The sequence below is a fragment of the Triticum aestivum genome, chromosome 7D (assembly GCF_018294505.1).
Source record: "Triticum aestivum cultivar Chinese Spring chromosome 7D, IWGSC CS RefSeq v2.1, whole genome shotgun sequence".
Lineage (NCBI taxonomy): Eukaryota > Viridiplantae > Streptophyta > Magnoliopsida > Poales > Poaceae > Triticum > Triticum aestivum.
In genome coordinates, this window is record NC_057814.1 from 17,667,114 (window position 1) to 17,688,529 (window position 21,416).

Sequence of the window (21,416 nt, forward strand, 5' to 3'; positions counted from 1 at the left end):
TCTATCATGAGAGCAACTTATGGATTACCTACCAAAGATGGCAATACCTAGATCTATCCTTGCTTTTACGCCTAGCTAGGGGCGTTAAATGATAGCGCTTGTTGGGAGGCAACCCAATTTTATTTTTAGTTTTTTGCTTTTTGCTTCTGTAGGAATAATTTTTTGTTCTAGCCTCTGGTTAGATGTGTTTTTATGTTTTAATTAGTGTTTGTGCCAAGTTAAACCTATAGGATCTTCTCGGATGATAGTTATTTGATCTTGCTGTAATTTCCAGAAACTTTCTGTTCACGAAAATAATTGTTAAAAATCACCAGAACGTGATAAAATATTGATTTCAATTGCTTCTGATCAATAAACAAATTGTCTAGGTCGTCCTATTTTGGCTGGATTTTTGGAGTTCCAGAAGTTTGCGTTAGTTACAGATTACTACAGACTGTTCTGTTTTTGACAGATTCTGTTTTTCGTGTGTTGTTTGCTTATTTTGATGAATCTATGGCTAGTAAAATAGTTTATAAACCATAGAGAAGTTGGAATACAGTAGGTTTAACAACAATATAAATAAAGAATGAGTTCATTACAGTACCTTCAAGTGGTCTTTTGTTTTCTTTCGCTAACGGAGCTCACGAGATTTTCTGTTAAGTTTTGTGTTGTGAAGTTTTCAAGTTTTGGGTGAAAGATTTGATGGATTATGGAACAAGGAGTGGCAAGATCCTAAGATTGGGGATGACCATGGCACCCCCAAGATAATTTAAGGACACCAAAAAGCCAAAGCTTGGGGATGCCCCGGAAGGCATCCCCTCTTTCGTCTACTTCCATCGGTAACTTTACTTGGAGCTATATTTTTATTCACCACATGATATGTGTTTTGCTTGGAGCGTCTTGTATCATTTGAGTCTTTGCTTTTTAGTTTACCACAATCATCCTTGCTGTACACACCTTTTTGAGAGAGACACACATGATTCAGAAATTATTAGAATACTCTATGTGCTTCACTTATATCTTTTGAGTTATATAGTTTTGCTCTAGTACTTCACTTATATCTTTTAGAGCACGGTGGTGGATTTGTTTTATAGAAACTATTGGTCTCTCATGCTTCACTTAGATTATTTTGAGAGTCTTAAATAGCATGGTAATTTTCTTGAATAATCCTAATATGCTAGGTATTCAAGATTAGTAAAAACATTCTTATGAGTGTGTTGAATACTAAGAGAAGTTTGATGCTTGATGATTGTTTTGAGACATGGAGGTAGTGATATTAAAGTTGTGCTAGTTGAGTAGTTGTGAATTTGAGAAATAGTTGTGTTGAAGTTTGCAAGTCCCGTAGCATGCACGTATGGTAAACGTTATGTAACAAATTTGAAACATGAGGTGTTCTTTGATTGTCCTCCTTATGAGTGGCGGTCGGGGATGAGCGATGGTCTTTTCCTACCAATCTATCCCCCTAGGAGCATGCGCGTAGTGCTTGGTTTTTGATGACTTGTAGATTTTTGCAATAAGTATGTGAGTTCTTTATGACTAATGTTGAGTCCATGGATTATACGCACTCTCACCTTTCCATCATTGCTAGCCTCTTCGGTACCGTGCATTGCCCTTTCTCACATTGAGAGTTGGTGCAAACTTCACCGGCATCCAAACCCCGTGATATGATACGCTCTTTCACACATAAACCTCCTTATATCTTCCTCAAAACAGCCACCATACCTACCTATTATGGCATTTCCATAGCCATTCCGAGATATATTGCCATGCAACTTTCCACCATCCCGTTTATCATGACACGTTCATCATTGTCATATTGCTTTGCATGATCATGTAGTTGACATAGTATTTGTGGCAAAGCCACCGTTCATAATTCTTTCATACATGTCACTCTTGGTTCATTGCATATCCCGGTACACCGCGGTAGGCATTCATATAGAGTCATACCTTGTTCTAGTATCGAGTTTTAATCATTGAGTTGTAAATAAATAGAAGTGTGATGATCATCATTTAATAGAGCATTGTCCCAAAAAAAAGAGAAAGGCCAAAAAAAGGAAGGCCCAAAAAGAAGAGAAATAAAAAGGGACAATGCTACTATCCTTTTTTTCCACACTTGTGCTTCAAAGTAGCACCATAATCTTCATGATAGAGAGGCTCTTGTTTTATCACTTTCATATACTAGTGGGAATTTTTCATTATAGAACTTGGCTTGTATATTCCAACAATGGGCCTCCTCAAGTGCCCTAGGTCTTCGTGAGCAAGCAAGTTGGATGCACACCCACTTAGTTTCTTTTGTTGAGCTTTCATATATTTATAGCTCTAGTGCATCCGTTGCATGGAAATCCCTACTCCTTGCATTAACATCAATTGATGGGCATCTCCATAGCTCATTGATTAGCCTCGTTGATGTGAGACTTTCTCCTTTTTTGTCTTCTCCACATAACCCCATCATCATACTCTATTCCACCCATAGTGCTATATCCATGGCTCACGCTCATGTATTGCGTGAAGGTTTATAAAGTTTGAGATTACTAATGAAACAATTGCTTGGCTTGTCATCGGGGTTGTGCATGATGAGAACATTCTTGTGTGAAGAAAATGGAGCATGACTAAACTATATGATTTTGTAGGGATGAACTTTCCTTGGCCATGTTATTTTGAGAGGACATAATTGCTTAGTTAGTATGCTTGAAGTATTATTATTTTTATGTCAATATTGAACTTTTATCTTGAATGTTTCGGATCTGAATATTCATACCACAATTAAGAAGAATTACATTGAAATTATGCCTAGTAGCATTCCACATCAAAAATTCTGTTTTTATCATTTACCTACTCGAGGACGAGCAGGAATTAAGCTTGGGGATGCTTGATACGTCTCCAACATATCTATAATTTTTGATTGCTCCATGCTATATTATCTTCTGTTTTGGACATTATTGGGCTTTATTATTCACTTTTATATTATTTTGGGACTAACCTATTAACCGGAGGCCCAGCCCAGAATTGCTGTTTTTTGCCTATTTCAGAGTTTCACAGAAAAAGAATATCAAACGGAGTCCAAAAAGAATGAAACCTTCGGGAACGTGATTTTTGGAACGAAAATGATCTAGGAGACTTGGACCCTACGTAAGAGAAGCTTCCAGGAAGCCACGAGGTAGGGGGGTGCGCCTACCCCCCCCAGGCGTGCCCTCCACCCTCGTGGGCCCCACGTTGCTCCACCGACGTACTCCTTCGTCCTATATATACCTACGTACCCCCAAACGATCAGATACGGAATAAAAAACCTAATTCCACCGCCGCAACCTTCTGTACCCACGAGATCCCATCTCGGGGCCTGTTTTGGAGCTCCGCCGGAGGGGGCATCGATCACGGAGGGCTTCTACATCAACACCATAGCCTCTCCGATGAAGTGTGAGTAGTTTACCTCAGACCTTCGGGTCCATAGTTATTAGCTAGATGGCTTCTTCTCTCTTTTTGGATCTCAATACAATGTTCTCCCCCTCTCTCGTGGAGATCTATTCGATGTAATCGTCTTTTGCGGTGTGTTTGTTGAGACCGATGAATTGTGGGTTTATGATCAAGTTTATCTATGAACAATATTTGAATCTTCTCTGAATTCTTTTATGTATGATTGGTTATCTTTGCAAGTCTCTTCGAATTATCACTTTGGTTTGGCCTACTAGATTGATCTTTCTTGCAATGGGAGAAGTGCTTAGCTTTGGTGTCAATCTTGCGGTGTCCTTTCCCAGTGACAGTAGGGGCAGCAAGGCACGTATTGTATTGTTGCCATCGAGGATAACAAGATGGTTTTTTTTATCATATTGCATGAATTTATCCCTCTACATCATGTCATCTTGCTTAAAGCGTTACTCTGTTCTTATGAACTTAATACTCTAGATGCATGCTGGATAGCGGTCGATGTGTGGAGTAATAGTAGTAGATGCAGGCAGGAGTCGGTCTACTTGTCTCGGACGTGATGCCTATATACATGATCATACCTAGATATTCTCATAACTATGCTCAATTCTGTCAATTGCTCAACAGTAATTTGTTCACCCACCGCAAAATACTTATGCTCTTGAGAGAAACCACTAGTGAAACCTATGGCCCCCGGGTCTATCTTCATCATATTAATCTTCCAACACTTAGTTATTTCCGCTGCTTTTTACTTTGCTTCTTTATCATAAAAATACCAAAAATATTATCTTATCATATCTATCAGATCTCACTCTCGTAAGTGACCGTGTAGGGATTGACAACCCCTTATCGCGTTGGTTGCGAGGATTTTTTGTTTTGTGTAGGTGCTAGGGACTCGCGCGTAGCCTCCTACTGGATTGATACCTTGGTTCTGAAAAACTGAGGGAAATACTTACGCTACTTTGCTCCATCACCCTTTCTTCTTCAAGGGAAAACCAACGCAGTGCTCAAGAGGTAGCAGTGCGTGAGTAATTCCATCGTAGGCTTGCTGGACGGTGATGGGTTGGATGAGATCTATCATGTAATCGATTTAGTTTTGTTAGGGTTTGATCCCTAGTATCCACTATGTTCTGAGATTGATGTTGCTATGACTTTGCTATGCTTAATGCTTGTCACTAGGGCCCGAGTGCCATGATTTCAGATCTGAACCTATTATGTTTTCATGAATATATGTGAGTTCTTGATCCTATGTTGCAAGTCTATAGTCACCTACTATGTGTTATGATCCGGCAACCCCGAAGTGACAATAATCGGGACCACTCCCGGTGATGACCGTAGTTTGAGGAGTTCATGTATTCACTATGTGTTAATGCTTTGGTCCGGTACTCTATTAAAAGGAGGCCTTAATATCCCTTAGTTTCCATTAGGACCCCGCTGCCACGGGAGGGTAGGACAAAAGATGTCATCCAAGTTCTTTTCCATAAGCACGTATGACTATATTCGGAATACATGCCTACATTACATTGATGAATTGGAGCTAGTTCTGTGTCACCCTATGTTATGATTGTTACATGATGAACCGCATCCGGCATAATTCTCCATCACCGATCCAATGCGTACGAGCTTTTCACATATTGTTCCTAGCTTATTTACTTTTCCGTTGCTACTGTTACAATCACTACAAAACCCAAAAATATTACTTTTGCTACCGTTACCGTTACTTCCATATTACTTTGCTACTAAATACCTTGCTGCAGATATTAAGTTATCCAGGTGTGGCTGAATTGACAACTCAGTTGCTAATACTTGAGAATACTCTTTGGCTCCCCTTGTGTCGAATCAATAAATTTGGGTTGAATACTCTACCCTCGAAAACTGTTGCGATCCCCTATACTTGTGGGTTATCAGCCGCCTACCCCCATAGCTCCTTTATATATGGGGGCAGGGGGGCACCCAATAGACACAACAATTGATCATTGATCTTTTAGCCGTGTGCGGTGCCCCCCTCCACCATAATCCACCTTGGTCATATCGTAGCGGTGCTTAGGCGAAGCCCTGCATCGGTAGCTTCATCAACATCGTCACCACGCCGTCATGCTGACGAAACTCTCCCTCGAGCTCTACTGGATCGTGAGTTCACGGGACGTCACCGAGCTGAACGGGTGCTGAACGCGGAGGTGCCGTACGTTTGATACTGAGGATCGGTCGATCATGAAGACGTATGACTACATCAACCCGTTGTCATAACGCTTCCGCTTAACAGTCTACGAGGTTACGTGGACGACACTCTCCCCTCTCGTTGCTATGCATCACCATGATCTTGCGTGTGCGTAGGAATTGTTTTGAAATTACTACGTTCCCCAACAGTGGCATCCGAGCCAGGTTATTGCGTAGATGTTATATGCACGAGTAGAACACAAGTGAGTTGTGGGCGATACAAGTCATACTGCTTACCAGCATGTCATACTTTGGTTCGGCGGTATTGTTGGATGAAGCGGCCCGGACCGACATTACGCTTACGCTTACGCGAGACTGGTTCTACCAACGTGCTTTGCACACAGGTGGCTGGCGGGTGTCAGTTTCTCCAACTTTAGTTGAACCGAGTGTGGCTACGCCCGGTCCTTGAGAAGGTTAAAACAACACTAACTTGACGAACTATCGTTGTGGTTTTGATGCGTACGTAAGAACGGTTCTTGCTTAGCCCGTAGTAGCCACGTAAAACTTGCAACAACAAAGTAGAGGACGTCTAACTTGTTTTTGCAGGACATGTTGTGATGTGATATGGTCAAGACATGATGCTATATTTTAATGTATGAGATGATCAAGTTTTGTAACGGAGTTATCGGCAACTGGCAGGAGCCATATGGTTGTCGCTTTATTGTATGCAATGCAATCGCCCTATAATTGCTTTACTTTATCACTAAGCGGTAGCGATAGTCGTAGAAGCAATAGTTGGCGAGACGACAACGATGCTACGATGGAGATCAAGGTGTCGCGCCGGTGACAATGGTGATCATGACGGTGCTTTGGAGATGGAGATCAAAGGCACAAGATGATGATGGCCATATCATATCACTTATATTCATTGCATGTGATGTTTATCCTTTATGCATCTTATTTTGCTTTGATTGACGGTAGCATTATAAGATGATCTCTCACTAAATTTCAAGGTATAAGTGTTCTCCCTGAGTATGCACCGTTGCGAAAGTTCGTCGTGCCGAGACACCACGTGATGATCGGGTGTGATAAGCTCTACGTTCAAATACAACGGGTGTAAGCCAGTTTTGCACACTCAGAATACTCGGGTTAAACTTGACGAGCCTAGCATATGCAGATATGGCCTCGGAACACTGAGACCAAAAGGTCGAGCGTGAATCATATAGTAGATATGATCAACATAGTGATGTTCACCATTGAAAACTACTCCATCTCACGTGATGATCGGACATGGTTTAGTTGAGATGGATCGCGTGATCACTTAGATGATTCGAGGGATGTCTATCTAAGTGGGAGTTCTTAAGTAATATGATGAATTGAACTTTAATTTATCATGAACTTAGTACCTGATAGTATTTTGCTTGTCTATGTCGTTGTAGATAGATGGCACGTGTTGTTGTTCCATCGAATTTTAATGCGTTCCTTGAGAAAGCAAAGTTGAAAGATGATGATAGCAATTACACAGACTGGGTCCGTAATTTGAGGATTATCCTCATTGCTGCACAGAAGAATTACGTCCTGGAAGCACCGCTGGGTGCCAGGCCTGCTGCAGATGTAACTGACGACGTTAAGAACATCTGGCAGAGCAAAGCTGATGACTACTCGATAGTTCAGTGTGCCATGCTTTACGGCTTAGAACCGGGACTTCAACGATGTTTTGAACGTCATGGAGCATATGAGATGTTCCAGGAGTTGAAGTTAATATTTCAAGCAAATGCCCGGATTGAGAGATATGAAGTCTCCAATAAGTTCTACAGCTGCAAGATGGAGGAGAATAGTTCTATCAGTGAACATATACTCAAAATGTCTGGGTATAATAATCACTTGATTCAACTGGGAGTTAATCTTCCAGATGATAGTGTCATTGACAGAATTCTTCAATCACTGCCACCAAGCTACAAGAGCTTTGTGATGAACTATAATATGCAAGGGATGGATAAGACAATTCCCGAGCTCTTCGCAATGCTAAAGGCTGCGGAGGTAGAAATTAAGAAGGAGCATCAAGTGTTGATGGTCAACAAGACCACCAGTTTTAAGAAAAAGGGTAAAGGGAAGAAGAAGGGCAACTTCAAGAAGAACAGCAAACAAGTTGCTGCTCAGGAGAAGAAACCCAAGTCTGGACCTAAGCCTGAGACTGAGTGCTTCTACTACAAACAGACTGGTCACTGGAAGCGGAACTGCCCCAAGTATTTGGCGGATAAGAAGGATGGCAAGGTGAACAAAGGTATATGTGATATACATGTTATTGATGTGTACCTTACTAATGCTCGAAGTAGCACCTGGGTATTTGATACTGGTTCTATTGCTAATATTTGCAACTCGAAACAGGGACTACGGATTAAGCGAAGATTGGCTAAGAACGAGGTGACGATGCGTGTGGGAAATTGTTCCAAAGTCGATGTGATCGCGGTCGACACGCTACCTCTACATCTACCTTCGGGATTAATTTTAGACCTGAATAATTGTTATTTGGTGCCAGTGTTAAGCATGAACATTATATCTGGATCTTGTTTGATGCGAGACGGTTATTCATTTAAATCAGAGAATAATGGTTGTTCTATTTATATGAGTAATATCTTTTATGGTCATGCACCCTTGAAGAGTGGTCTATTTTTATTAAATCTCGATAGTAGTGATACACATATTCATAATATTGAAGCCAAAAGATGCAGAGTTGATAATGATAGTGCAACTTATTTGTGGCATTGCCGTTTAGGTCATATTGGTGTAAAGCGCATGAAGAAACTCCATACTGATGGACTTTTGGAATCACTTGATTATGAATTACTTTGTACTTGCGAACCATGCCTCATGGGCAAGATGACTAAAATGCCGTTCTCCGGAACAATGGAGCGAACAACAGATTTGTTGGAGATCATACATACTAATGCATGTGGTCCGATGAATATTGAGGCTCGCGGCGGGTATCGTTATTTTCTCACCTTCACAGATGATTTGAGCAGATATGGGTATATCTACTTAATGAAACATAAGTCTGAGACATTTGAAAAGTTCAAAGAATTTCAGAGTGAAGTGGAAAATCATCGTAACAAGAAAATAAAGTTTCTACGATCTGATCATGGAGGAGAATATTTGAGTTACGAGTTTGGTCTACATTTGAAACAATGCGGAATAGTTTTGCAACTCACGCCACCCGGAACATCACAGCGAAATGGTGTGTCCGAACGTCGTAATCGTACTTTACTAGATATGGTGCGATCTATGATGTCTCTTACTGATTTACCACTATCGTTTTGGGGTTATGCTTTAGAGACGGCTGCATTCACGTTAAATAGGGCACCATCGAAATCCGTTGAGACGACGCCTTATGAACTGTGGTTTGGCAAGAAACCAAAGTTGTCATTTCTTAAAGTTTCGGGCTGCGATGCTTATGTGAAAAAGCTTCAACCTGATAAGCTCGAACCCAAATCAGAGAAATGTATCTTCATATGATACCCAAAGGAAACTGTTGGGTACACCTTCTATCACAGATCCGAAGGCAAGATATTTGTTGCTAAGAATGGATCCTTTTTAGAGAAGGAGTTTCACTCGAAAGAAGTGAGTGGGAGGAAAGTAGAACTTGACGAGGTAACTGTACCTGCTCCCTTATTGGAAAGTAGTTCATCACAGAAACCGGTTTCTGTGACACCTACACCAATTAGTGAGGAAGTTAATGATGTTGATCATGAATCTTCAGATCAAGTTACTACCGAACCTCGTAGGTCAACTAGAGTAAGATCCGCACCAGAGTGGTACGGTAATCCTATTATGGAGGTCATGTTACTTGACCAAGGCGAACCTACGAACTATGAAGAAGCGATGGTGAGCCCAGATTCCGCAAAATGGCTTGAGGCCATGAAATCTGAGATGGGATACATGTATGAGAACAAAGTGTGGACTTTGGTTGACTTGCCCGATGATCGGCAAGCCATAGAGAATAAATGGATCTTCAAGAAGAAGACTGACACAGACGGTAATGTTACTGTCTACAAAGCTTGGCTTGTTGCGAAAGGTTTTCGACAAGTTCAAGGGGTTGACTATGATGAGACTTTCTCACCCGTAGTGATGCTTAAGTCTGTCTGAATCATGTTAGCAATTGCCACATTTTATGATTATGAAATTTGGCAAATGGATGTCAAAACTGCATTCCTGAATGGATTTCTGGAAGAAGAGTTGTATATGATGCAACCAGAAGGTTTTGTCGATCCAAAGGGAGCTAACAGAGTGTGCAAGCTCCAGCAATCCATTGATGGACTGGTGCAAGCCTCTCGGAGTTGGAATAAACGTTTTGATAGTGTGATCAAAGCATATGGTTTTATACAGACTTTTGGAGAAGCCTGTATTTACAAGAAAGTGAGTGGGAGCTCTGTAGCATTTCTAATATTATATGTGGATGACATATTGCTGATTGGAAATGATATAGAATTTCTGGATAGCATAAAATGATACTTGAATAAGAGTTTTTCAATGAAAGACCTCGGTGAAGCTGCTTATATATTGGGCATCAAGATCTATAGAGATAGATCAAGACGCTTAATTGGACTTTCACAAAGCACATACCTTGATAAAGTTTTGAAGAAGTTCAAAATGGATCAAGCAAAGAAAGGGTTCTTGCCTGTGTTACAAGGTGTGAAGTTGAGTCAGACTCAATGCCCGACCACTGCAGAAGATAGAGAGAATGAAAAGTGTTCCCCATGCTTCAGCCATAGGCTCTATCATGTATGCAATGCTGTGTACCAGACCTGATGTGTGCCTTGCTATTAGCTTAGCAGGGAGGTACCAAAGTAATCCAGGAATGGATCACTGGACAGCGGTCAAGAACATCCTGAAATACCTGAAAAGGACTAAGGATATGTTTCTCGTTTATGGAGGTGACAAAGAGCTCATCATAAATGGTTACATCGATGCAAGCTTTGACACTGATCCGGACGATTCTAAATCGCAAACCAGATACGTGTTTACATTGAATGGTGGAGCTGTCAGTTGGAGCAGTTCTAAACAAAGCGTCGTGGCGGGATCTACATGTGAAGCGGAGTACATAGCTGCTTCGGAAGCAGCAAACGAAGGAGTCTGGATGAAAGAGTTCATATCCGGTCTAGGTGTCATACCTAGTGCATTGGGTCCAATGAAAATATTTTGTGACAATACTGGTGCAATTGCATTGGCAAAGGAATCCAGATTTCACAAGAGAACCAAGCACATCAAGAGACGCTTCAATTCCATCCGGGATCAAGTCCAGGTGGGAGACATAGAGATTTGCAAGATACATACGGATCTGAATGTTGCAGACCCGTTGACTAAGTCTCTTCTACGAGCAAAACATGATCAGCACCAAGACTCCATGGGTTTTAGAATCATTACTGTGTAATCTAGATTATTGACTCTAGTGCAAGTGGGAGACTGAAGGAAATATGACCTAGAGGCAATAATAAAGTTATTATTTATTTCCTCATATCATGATAAATGTTTATTATTCATGCTAGAATTGTATTAACCGGAAACATAATACATGTGTGAATACATAGACAAACATAGTGTCACTAGTATGCCTCTACTTGACTAGCTCGTTGATCAAAGATGGTTGAGTTTCCTAGCCATAGACATGAGTTGTCATTTGATTAACGGGATCACATCATTGGAGAATGATGTGATTGACTTGACCCATTCCGTTAGCTTAGCACTTGATCGTTTAGTTTACTGCTATTGCTTTCTTCATGACTTACACATGTTCCTATGACTATGAGATTATGCAACTCCCGATTACCGGAGGAACACTTTCTGTGCTACCAAGACGTCACAACATAACTGGGTGATTATAAAGGTGCTCTACAGGTGTCTCCGATGGTACTTGTTGAGTTGGAATAGATCGAGATTAAGATTTGTCACTCCGATTATCGGAGAGGTATCTCTGGGCCCTCTCGGTAATGCACATCACTATAAGCCTTGCAAGAAATGTGACTAATGAGTTAGTTGCGGGATGATGCATTATGGAACGAGTAAAGAGACTTGCCGATAACGAGATTGAGCTAGGTATTGAGATACCGACGATCGAATCTCGGGCAAGTAACATACCGATGACAAAGGGAACAACGTATGTTGTTATGCGGTTTGACCGATAAAGATCTTCGTAAAATATGTAGAAACCAATATGAGCATCCAGGTTCCGCTATTGGTTATTGACCGGTAACATGTCTCGGTCATGTCTACATAGTTCTCGAACCCGTAGGGTCCGCACGCTTAAAGTTCTGTGACGATCGGTATTATGAGTTTATATGTTTTGATGTACCGAAGGTAGTTCGGAGTCCCGGATATGATCACGGACATGACGAGGAGTCACGAAATGGTCGAGACGTAAAGATCGATATATTGGACGACTATGTCCGGACACCGGAAGTGTTTCAGACATTTACCGGAGTACCGGGGGGTTACGGAACCCCCCCGGGAATCTATTGGGCCTTAGTGGAGAAGAGAGAGGGAAGCCAAGAGGTGGCGCGTGGCCCCCTTGCCCAATTCTGAATTGGACAAGGGGAAGGGGCGGCGGCCCCCCTCTCCTTCCTTCTCTCCACCTCCTCCTTCCCCCTTCTCCTACTCCTACTAGGAAAGGAGGAGTCCTACTCCCGGTGGGAGTAGGACTCCCCCCTTGGCGCGCCCTCCTCCTGGCCGGCCGCCTCCCCTCTAGCTCCTTTATATAAGGGGGCAGGGGGCACCCCATAGACACAACAATTGATCATTGATCTTTTAGCCGTGTGCGGTGCCCCCCTCCACCATAATCCACCTCGGTCATATCGTAGCGGTGCTTAGGCGAAGCCCTGCGTCGGTAGCTTCATCAACATCGTCACCACGCCGTCGTGCTGACAAAACTCTCCCTCGAGCTCTACTGGATCATGAGTTCGCGGGACGTCACCGAGCTGAACGTGGAGGTGCCGTACGTTTGTACTGAGGATCGGTCGATCGTGAAGACGTACGACTACATCAACCGCGTTGTCATAACGCTTCCGCTTAACAGTCTACGAGGGTACGTGGACGACACTCTCCCCTCTCGTTGCTATGCATCACCATGATCTTGCGTGTGCGTCAGAATTTTTTTGAAATTACTACGTTCCCCAACACTTATTGTGGTATGCAGGCCCACATAATAATCTACAGGTAAACTCCCCCTGAATTTGTAGGGTGGGCCCTTGCTAACTTCCTATTAAGCCTCCACCTAATCTATCCGCCCTAGAATTTCATGATGGGAGCTCCCTAATTTCCTATTAAGCCTCCACCTAATCTCTTCTCCCGTTGAATTTCAGGGTGGGCCTTCCCTAATTTCTTATTAAGCCTTCACCTAATCTTCTAATGGGAACAAGGAGGTGTTGCACCCTTTCCCAAACGGGAAAATACAACTAGTCGAAACACGAGTGCACGATTCGCAAGCATGCACGATCTAGCCTCCCTTTTTTCCTAGTAATAGAGTTTGTGCATCTCATATGAGTAAGGTATAAAGTTGCCAAAAGCAAGAAAAATCACTCGAAGTTTGACAAGATTCCCCTTGGTACTTTGCTAAAGCTTTTCTATAACAAACAAACCCACAAGCCACTTTCCCCCTCTCCTCTCTTTCTCTCCCACCCACCCCTCTCTCTCTCTCTCTCTCGTCACACACGTCCCCCTTCCCCTCGACATCCACACAGACTGCGCTAGAACCGCCCACGGTTGAGCGGTGACGATGCGTTGAGACAACCGCGTGGTGTACTACCGTGTTTCCGTCCAGATCTGGAGTCCTAGGTGTGGGCGACCAGCCGCATCCAGATTTGGAGTCACCGCAGTCGAAGGCGTCTGTTTCCCCCCAGATCTGGAGCAAACATGATGATTGGCGATGGAGGAAAGCAGCATACCATCTCCGATGGCCACGTCTTACCACGACTGGCATCGGAGAAGGTAGTTGTTGCCTCCACTTCGCCCTCCGCTGTCAACATCAAAGAAGGTAGGGGAAGAACTCGCCCTGTTTTTTTTCTAGAAAAATTAAGGTAAAAATTAGTTGATCTTCGAGTTGTGTTTATTTTATTTAATTGAGGGAAAACACTAGACTTGTTTATTACTATAGATTGATTGCAATCATTAGACATGGGGGCATTAAGTATTGACGGGACACCAATTCCCTCAAAAAAGAAGTATTGATGGGACACTAGCCAACATCCCAAAGCCACCGTGGAGATTGGAATTCATGCTCCACATTGTTACCAGAAATGGCACAAATGGTGTTACACTCAGCGCCTTTATAAATTTACACAATTGTGTAGCCAGTGAGCCAGTAGCAACCTCCAGCCAAAGACCTTAACTTTCTCTAGAACCTTAGCTCTCCAAATCACATCCCAAATATTCCAATTATATGTCGCACTGGAAGAACTAGAAGCAGGGGAATTGTACCTGAATTTGAGTTGGGTGGCAAGTTTACAAGCAAGTCATCCATCACGTAGAAGGGTGATTTATGTGAAATATCTCCTCTACATCAAAATCAGAAAATAGCCTAAGGACAAGGTTAATATTCCATTCATTTATATTGAGACAATCAACTGGTTAACGCACCTCAACCTTGAGTTTCTAGCGAATTTGGCAACCTGAGGCCACACTGTCTCAAAATCGAGTTGTCTCTCTGAATCTGAATTTTTCGTCCATTCACTATACACCAGATGATGCCTTCCTTGAGTATCTTAACTCCAAGCCGGCGATGCATACGAGGAAATGACCATGTCCAGAAATCCACACGAGGATAATATTCTGATTTCAAGACTCTGGAACATAAACTATCCAGCTCGTGAATCAGTCTCCACCCTTGCCTTGCTAAGAGATCTTGGCTAAACATATGCATATCCCAGAATCCTAGAACACGTCCTCTCTTTTGTTTTACCAGTTGGTACCAGGAGAGCCAATGGACTTGTGATGTCCTTACTCATCGCCCCACCTAAAGTCCCAGATAAAATTTTCATACTTATCACAAAAGCCCAAGGACATTTGAACAATCCAAAGAAGTAAGTGGGAAGCGCTTGAACCACTTACTTGATCAAGACCTCTTTAGCTGCGTGGGCAATATACTTTTTAGTCCAGTCCTTGCACATTTTTGTGAACCTTTCCATGTTCGACTGAAATTCGAGGCAAACATCTTACCTTCTGGGGTTGGTAAACCCAAATATTTACTCTCGAAAGTGGAAGCCACAACACCAAGGGTGATCTTTATCTCTTACTGGACATGGGGCGAGCAGTGTTTACTAAATAATAAAGAGCATTTAGCTGGGCTAAGAAGCTATCATGTACACCTTTGAAATAGATTTGGAGTGTCCTTCACTACCCTCACCTCTCTTCCTACGGCCTTGAAGAACAGAAGGTTGTCATCAACAAACATTAGTTTAGAGACACCGATGTTCCCCCAACAATTTTTATAGGCATTAACCTCCCTTCAAAGACCGGCTTTCTTAAGATGCTTTCCCGACCATCTGCAACCAATAAGATGGTGCATTCAATATGTGACTATAATATTTATTCTCAGCTAGTGAGTACTCCTTATCATGGACCCAAAATCTTTCATGTCTAGGACTAAACATCCTGTTGCAGCACTCCCAGCTTAGTGCAGTCATCGGCCAGGGACTTCAGTAGTTCCCTCCAGCGACGATACTGTTTCCCATATCTACTCATACCGGAAGGATTTCATGTTGCTATGCACATTGGTCTGTCTCCGTATTGCAGCCATAGATGAAAGTGGTTGGAGCATATGTGTGTACCACTGTTCACTCTGAATAAATCAGACCAACCCAACGATGCAACTGCACTTTCAATCTGACGTCACATTGCTTTTGCCATACTATTTATTATCGTATGTCCAGGATGGCCCCTTATAGCCCCAATTATGAAGATCACACTAGAACAAGGCTTCTCCGAAATTGGTGTTTTTCTCTCGGATATCCAAGCTACTGAGAAGTGCTCATGCTGCCACATCATCTCATAAAAATCACCTATCATCAACAAGTGTTCATGAGCATCTGGCTTTATTCTTTTGAGTAAACTCCAGATGTGACGTCTTCCTTACTCCTTAAGTTCACCATGTAGCCCGACACTTCGGGCCATGGGAATCATCATGAATTAAGACATCGATGTATCTCAGGTCATATGGCAGTCTTTTTATTTTAGTTCATTCATCTCAGAACAATGCAAGGCACCCTTGCCCTTACCATCGTGCACAATACAATTCTGGTGGCCTAGTATCCACCTAAGATTATTGAAACTCTTTTCACATTGCAGAGTTTCAGAAAGTAAAACAATCATGAAGTGGTATATGCGCGCACGAGGCAAACTAGCTCTTCAACTATCCGGGATTGCCCGAGGCCCCAACAGTTCTAGATTAGGTGACTCATTTCTCCTGACAAGCGCCTTCCCTATCACATGTCATTCATCGGCAACCCATGGGCCGATCGCTTCCTTACCGCCTAACACACCTATGTTGCTCATGCCACCTCCATTACCCTCACCTCATGCCTTCTTGTACAGACCAGGACCCTTGTAACTAGGTGTCGCCACAAACTCACTACCAGACTCACTGTCACGCCCCATGCATTTACCCAACACCGCCCCGGTGTTCACCAGGGATTGATCAACTTACTTCCTTGGCTTACCCTTGAGGCTATTCTTATCTTTGTGGTGCTTGGCTTTCGTGTTACCGGCTCCAGGGGGTAGGGGAGGAGCCTTGTTGAGGTTGACTTCGCCCACTTCATTTTCCTTGCTGGCTGCCGGACTCAGGGAGGAGGCCTGGCCTTGAATCACCTCCGCCCTCCGGGTTCAGCCCCGGCAAGGGAAGGAACCAAGTTGATGTCGAGTTCTACCCCCTTGCTCTGATTTGTACATACAAGCAGCTTTGGAGTGATTGCCGGTATCGTGGACGAGACCTTCCCCACCTCCTGCTGGAGTTGGGAACCCATGACAGCCATTGGTGGTGCAGGGGCCGACGCTAGTGTTAGCATAATCTTGATTGTTTTGTTTGGAACATGATGTAGTTGGTGCTTGCATGTCACGTGGCTTTAGTTCTTTGGGGACTAACCAAAGTCATGTACATGTACTAGTAGGAGTTCACGTGTTTGAGTCAAGCTTGAGTCCAAATATGTAGTATACGATGTGATCTAGGTTAAGTCAATTTCCGTGTAGGACATGGTCTTGTGGGTTGGCCGAGTATATATATTCGCTGACCGGTGCCATGGTCCACGGTCAGACAGAGTTCTCCACCGTGCAAGGCTGCCCAGGATCATCTTCCTTGGCCCGCCATCACCCCATTGGGGCGACCTCCTCTGACGCGCTCATCGCACTTTTGTTCTTGTTAGCCTGACTCTGCCATGGATGATTTGGGGATCTGAGTGTATGTCAGATGTGCCTGGGCTTTTATTTTAGTTATGTGCTTTGTTTGGTCCATACATCTATTTGTAGCTTGATCTCCTTTTAAACAGAGATAATCAAATGCACGCAGAGCTGTTTGCTGAAGCTATGTTCAAATGCAGATCTGTTTGGTTGTCGAACACTCTATCTGCCTAGTTTTTGTTGGTGAAATATAAAATTTGTGCTGAATGCACATATGCTGCTTATATGTTTGTTGGCTGAACTTGCAGTTTATATTAACCTGATGCTATGGACTTGCATCCTCACTCTAATTCTTGGTGACCTTGCAATTCTCCAGCCCAAAATGGCGTACAATGTTCTCAATCTTCACATTTCCACCCAATGAGACTGTCATATGCTCAAGCACATCATGTGAATAATCAACAACCATAGTACAATTACTTTTAGCTATCTATGTATGAAAGGGAAGTTACAGACCTAGCCCATGTTATCAAGTGCCCAGGTACAAGAAAACTCCACAATCTGTAATAAATGAGAAATAAAACATATGGGTCCCTTGTAATTACCGCAGAAAAAAAGAGGAAAGTACATAATCTGATAGCTTAATCTACACTTCTGTTTGTAATGCAAATTTCGAAATGAACATTCAGTGAACTACTCATCCCGCGACTGCAACATTGTAGAATCCTCCCACCAAAGCTGTATCAGAAGCCAATCACCAACCACACTCACAGCCGTAAGATCATCGCAGGCCGGAACGAGGAAACGCGCGGGAAAGACCCAGGTTGACTCCAATTTCAGGTACCGTCTTCCAGTGTTGAAGAGCTGCAAACACATCGAACGGTAATAACATTTTTTTCCATAGTTGGACTGCAGCCCAAGGTTTTTCAGACTGATAACTTGGGAAGTATATGTGGTTGTTCCTTCCTCCCCATCCCTCCGGGTTCATGCACGACAACGCCTCGCACCGCTCGTCAACGCTGATAAAGATGGCCCAGTTATCTAACTTGTTCACTTTCACCCACCTTGCCTTCTTGGTCATGGTGTCGAATGACTCAAGCTTGAAGGCCATGAACTGGAAGGCCTCCGAGCGCATCCCTCTTCCCGCCTCCACAAGTTTGATCAAGAGAAGTGCATCACCACAAATCACTAACCATGCCTTGTCATTTGCCGAACAGAGATCTTCAGTTATATCTTCCTCAAACACAATTTTAAACTTCTGAATAATGAGACTGGGTGACAAGTGAATGATGTAGAACCACCCGAAAGACCCTAGGGCATATGTCTTGCCCTTGAAGGCCACACTTTGTTCAATCAAAAAACGACCAACTTTAGGACTGTGTTTTGTCCAAGAGTCGCCCCCGATGCGCCACAGGAACAGATAGGCTCCAGCACCGACAAGGAGATGCGAGTCAGCAGATGCAACAGGGGCAGTTAAGGTGACATAGCTGATACAAGTGAAGGGAACTGACCGGAGGGAAGGAGGACCAACCTTAGCGCCACTGAATGGGTTAACAATATGGAACCCATTGTTGTGGTAGAAGATGAGCTGACCGTAGGAGCAGCGCAGAAAGGTCATGCTTCTGAGGTCACTCAAGGAAAGAAAACTGCGAGAAGATGAGGTGGCAGCAGGGTCAGCCAATCTCCATGTGCATTTGTGGAATAAGGTCCAACAGTTATGCGAGAGAGACTGTCCATCGTCGGTACGGAGATTGGGGTGGAGGGGCAGAGGCTGGACAGAAGACCTGTGTGCTGAGAGAAGATCACACCAATGACGACAAGTGGTACCGAAGGCGAGGAGGTCACGGAACGAACGTAGTAGAGCGACAACGGGTCGGAGCAGGTCGTCCGGGAGCTCTGCCCATCCTTGTGGCCGAGATGAAGCAAAGAGTGAGGAGACAGAAGCAGAACATGTCCTGTTGGCCATTACTTGCACGATGGCGCTCTCCCTGTTCGACACAAAATTCAAGAAAAAGGTTAGGCATGACCTGATACATCCGTGTTTGGACAAATTTAAGACAAGAATTTTGGGACGGAAAGAGTATTACATTAACGCTCAAAAGTCATGGTCAAACTATTCATCATGCATCGAACTTAAACTCAAAATTATTAAAGAAAAAAACAAGCCGTCGCCGCCGTCTTCACTGCATGGCGTCGCCACTGTCTTGGCTGCAGTCTTCCTCGTCCGTGCTAAGGTCGACGAAGGGAGGTGACTGCCACAGGTGGGCTGGTGGCACTTATGGTGGCTGCACTGCAGGGGGCGGCGGCGGTGGCATGTGGAGCGGTGATCATGTGTCGGTGCCAACCAACACGGCTGACGCCTGACGCAGACACCAACTCTGGCGTGCACGACAAGGTCGAAGTCCACAACCAGGACTGGCCCACCACCGCCGAGTTCCACTAGGGTTCCGCATCGTCTACCTCCTCCAGCTCGGGGATGACAACATCCCGACGGCCGAAAGCGCGATTTGCACCTCCAGACCATCCCACTAGGCGTTCTCAAACTCCATCACCGAGTCCGTCACGGCCCTCCTCACCAGCTCCTTCTCCTCCTCGACCGTCATGGGCTGATGTGGATCTGGTGGTGGTCGGGGTGGCGAGGGCGCATGTCCGCTCAGTCGTGCCCTAAAGCGCAAACGGGGAGGGATTGGAGGACACAATGCCCTAAAACGTGACTGCACTAGGCTAGGATGGCCACCAAAAAAGGCCTGCTGGCGCACTTCGTACTCATCCCAGAACAAATTGACCCAAATTGAGGATGTGCCGATGTACCTGGGATCATCGACGAGATTCGGCGGCAACAAGGCACGGCGGTGGTTGATCTCGAGGAGTCGCATGTGACCGGTCACCAGAATGGCCGACACTGGCACCCGATCCGGGCTCATGTGCCAGCTGGTCGGTAGGTGGGCGTCCGACCACGCCAACAGGGTGGAGGTATCCCAGTAGTGCTGGCACACCTCTACCTTCACATATGGGTGGTCCGTGTCCCGGCGGCGCGCCGAGCGATGGTCAAGCCAGCGGCGGCGCGCGGGCCTAAAGAAGATGATGCCTCAGTGTCGTGCTTCCCTGGCTTGGCCATGGCCGCCCGACGGCATGGTCTAGGGTTGGTCAGGGTTCAAGGGGGGCAGGATGAGTGTGAAAGCGGGAATATGCCATGGGGACGAGGATGTGGACCATTGGTCCACGACTTCGTCATTAAAAAGGACGCTTGGGGGAGGTTCACTGGCTGATAGGCGGGCCTGTCCCACGCGTGTGGCGTAAATGTAGGTGGTGGGAAGTGGTTGGGGGGCCGGCATGCAGGACTGGGCGGACGATGAGAAGCCGCGTGTGTGTCCGTCCATTGTCCGGTTTCACGCAAATCCGACCCATATTCGATCTGGATTTGGGTCGAGATGGACACGATGTGGACAAGATTTGTTCTTGCTCCGGCGCATTGGGCCATCCCATTTATCTGTTTCAACCTAAACGGACAGAGCCAGACCAAATGGGGTCACCTGTTGGAGTTGGCCTACGGGGCGTTCGGCTTGGATGCCCAGGTTGTTCCGCTACGAGAAGATGTGGGGGACTCGTGATAAATTTGATGGGTTCATGGAGGAAGCTTGGTCGGGCCGGGGTGCCGGAAGTGCAGAAGAACTTGGAGGAACTTTCAGAAGAGAAAGACGGAGGGAAGGGAGAGAGAGGTGGAGGGGGAGAGGACATGACGAGGTAGGGCTTGGGGATATTACATCGGCGAGGACGAGTCTGCAGCGCCTGATGACGTCGAGGAAGAAGGATGCACATGATCTCCCGCGGCGGCGCCTCAATGCGCGCCGCCGTTTCTTCCAGCTCTCCAACGAGTACCATAGACGTAAACGACAATTCCTAAATGGCGCCTTAAGCGCCCGTTCCTTCTATTTCCGCAATCGGGCGCACACCTTCTCCTCTGCGTGGGTCAGCCCATCTTCATTTTTTTGTTCTGTTTTAAAAGACCAAAAACTGCGCGCAAGGGCTTGATTCGAACCGCCGATCTTAGCTTCCATGTACACGCTCCACTAACCACCCGGCTGCCTCACCTTTTGGTATTTAGTTAGAGCTTTTTCCTTCTTTTCTTCTTTCTTTTATTTTTTTTCTTATTTCTTGGAACGGTCCTGTTCGGGTTTTTTCTTGGCATGGTTTTGTTCATTTTCCTCCTTTTCTTTTTTCCTAAATGCATAATTTCTTTTTCAAATTTGTGTTTTTTTAAATTCATGAACTTTTTTCCAAAATTGATCAACTTTTTTCAAATTTATGATTTTTTTTCAAAATTGATGAACATTTTTACAAATTTGTTAATTTTGTTTCAAAATCAATGAACTTTCTCTTGAAATTGATTTTTTTTCAAAATCAATGAATTTTTTTCCAAAATAGATGAAAATTTCTCAATTTTGTGAACTTTGTTTTTCAATTTTGATGAACTTTTTATGAAG

The 21,416-nt window shown here is 44.3% G+C and overlaps 1 pseudogene; it reads right to left on the reverse strand.

Annotated features, from left to right (window-relative positions):
- Positions 1-17,625: 17,625 nt before the first annotated feature.
- On the reverse strand, positions 17,626-19,535 carry LOC123170632 (uncharacterized; annotated as a pseudogene).
- Positions 19,536-21,416: the final 1,881 nt, after the last annotated feature.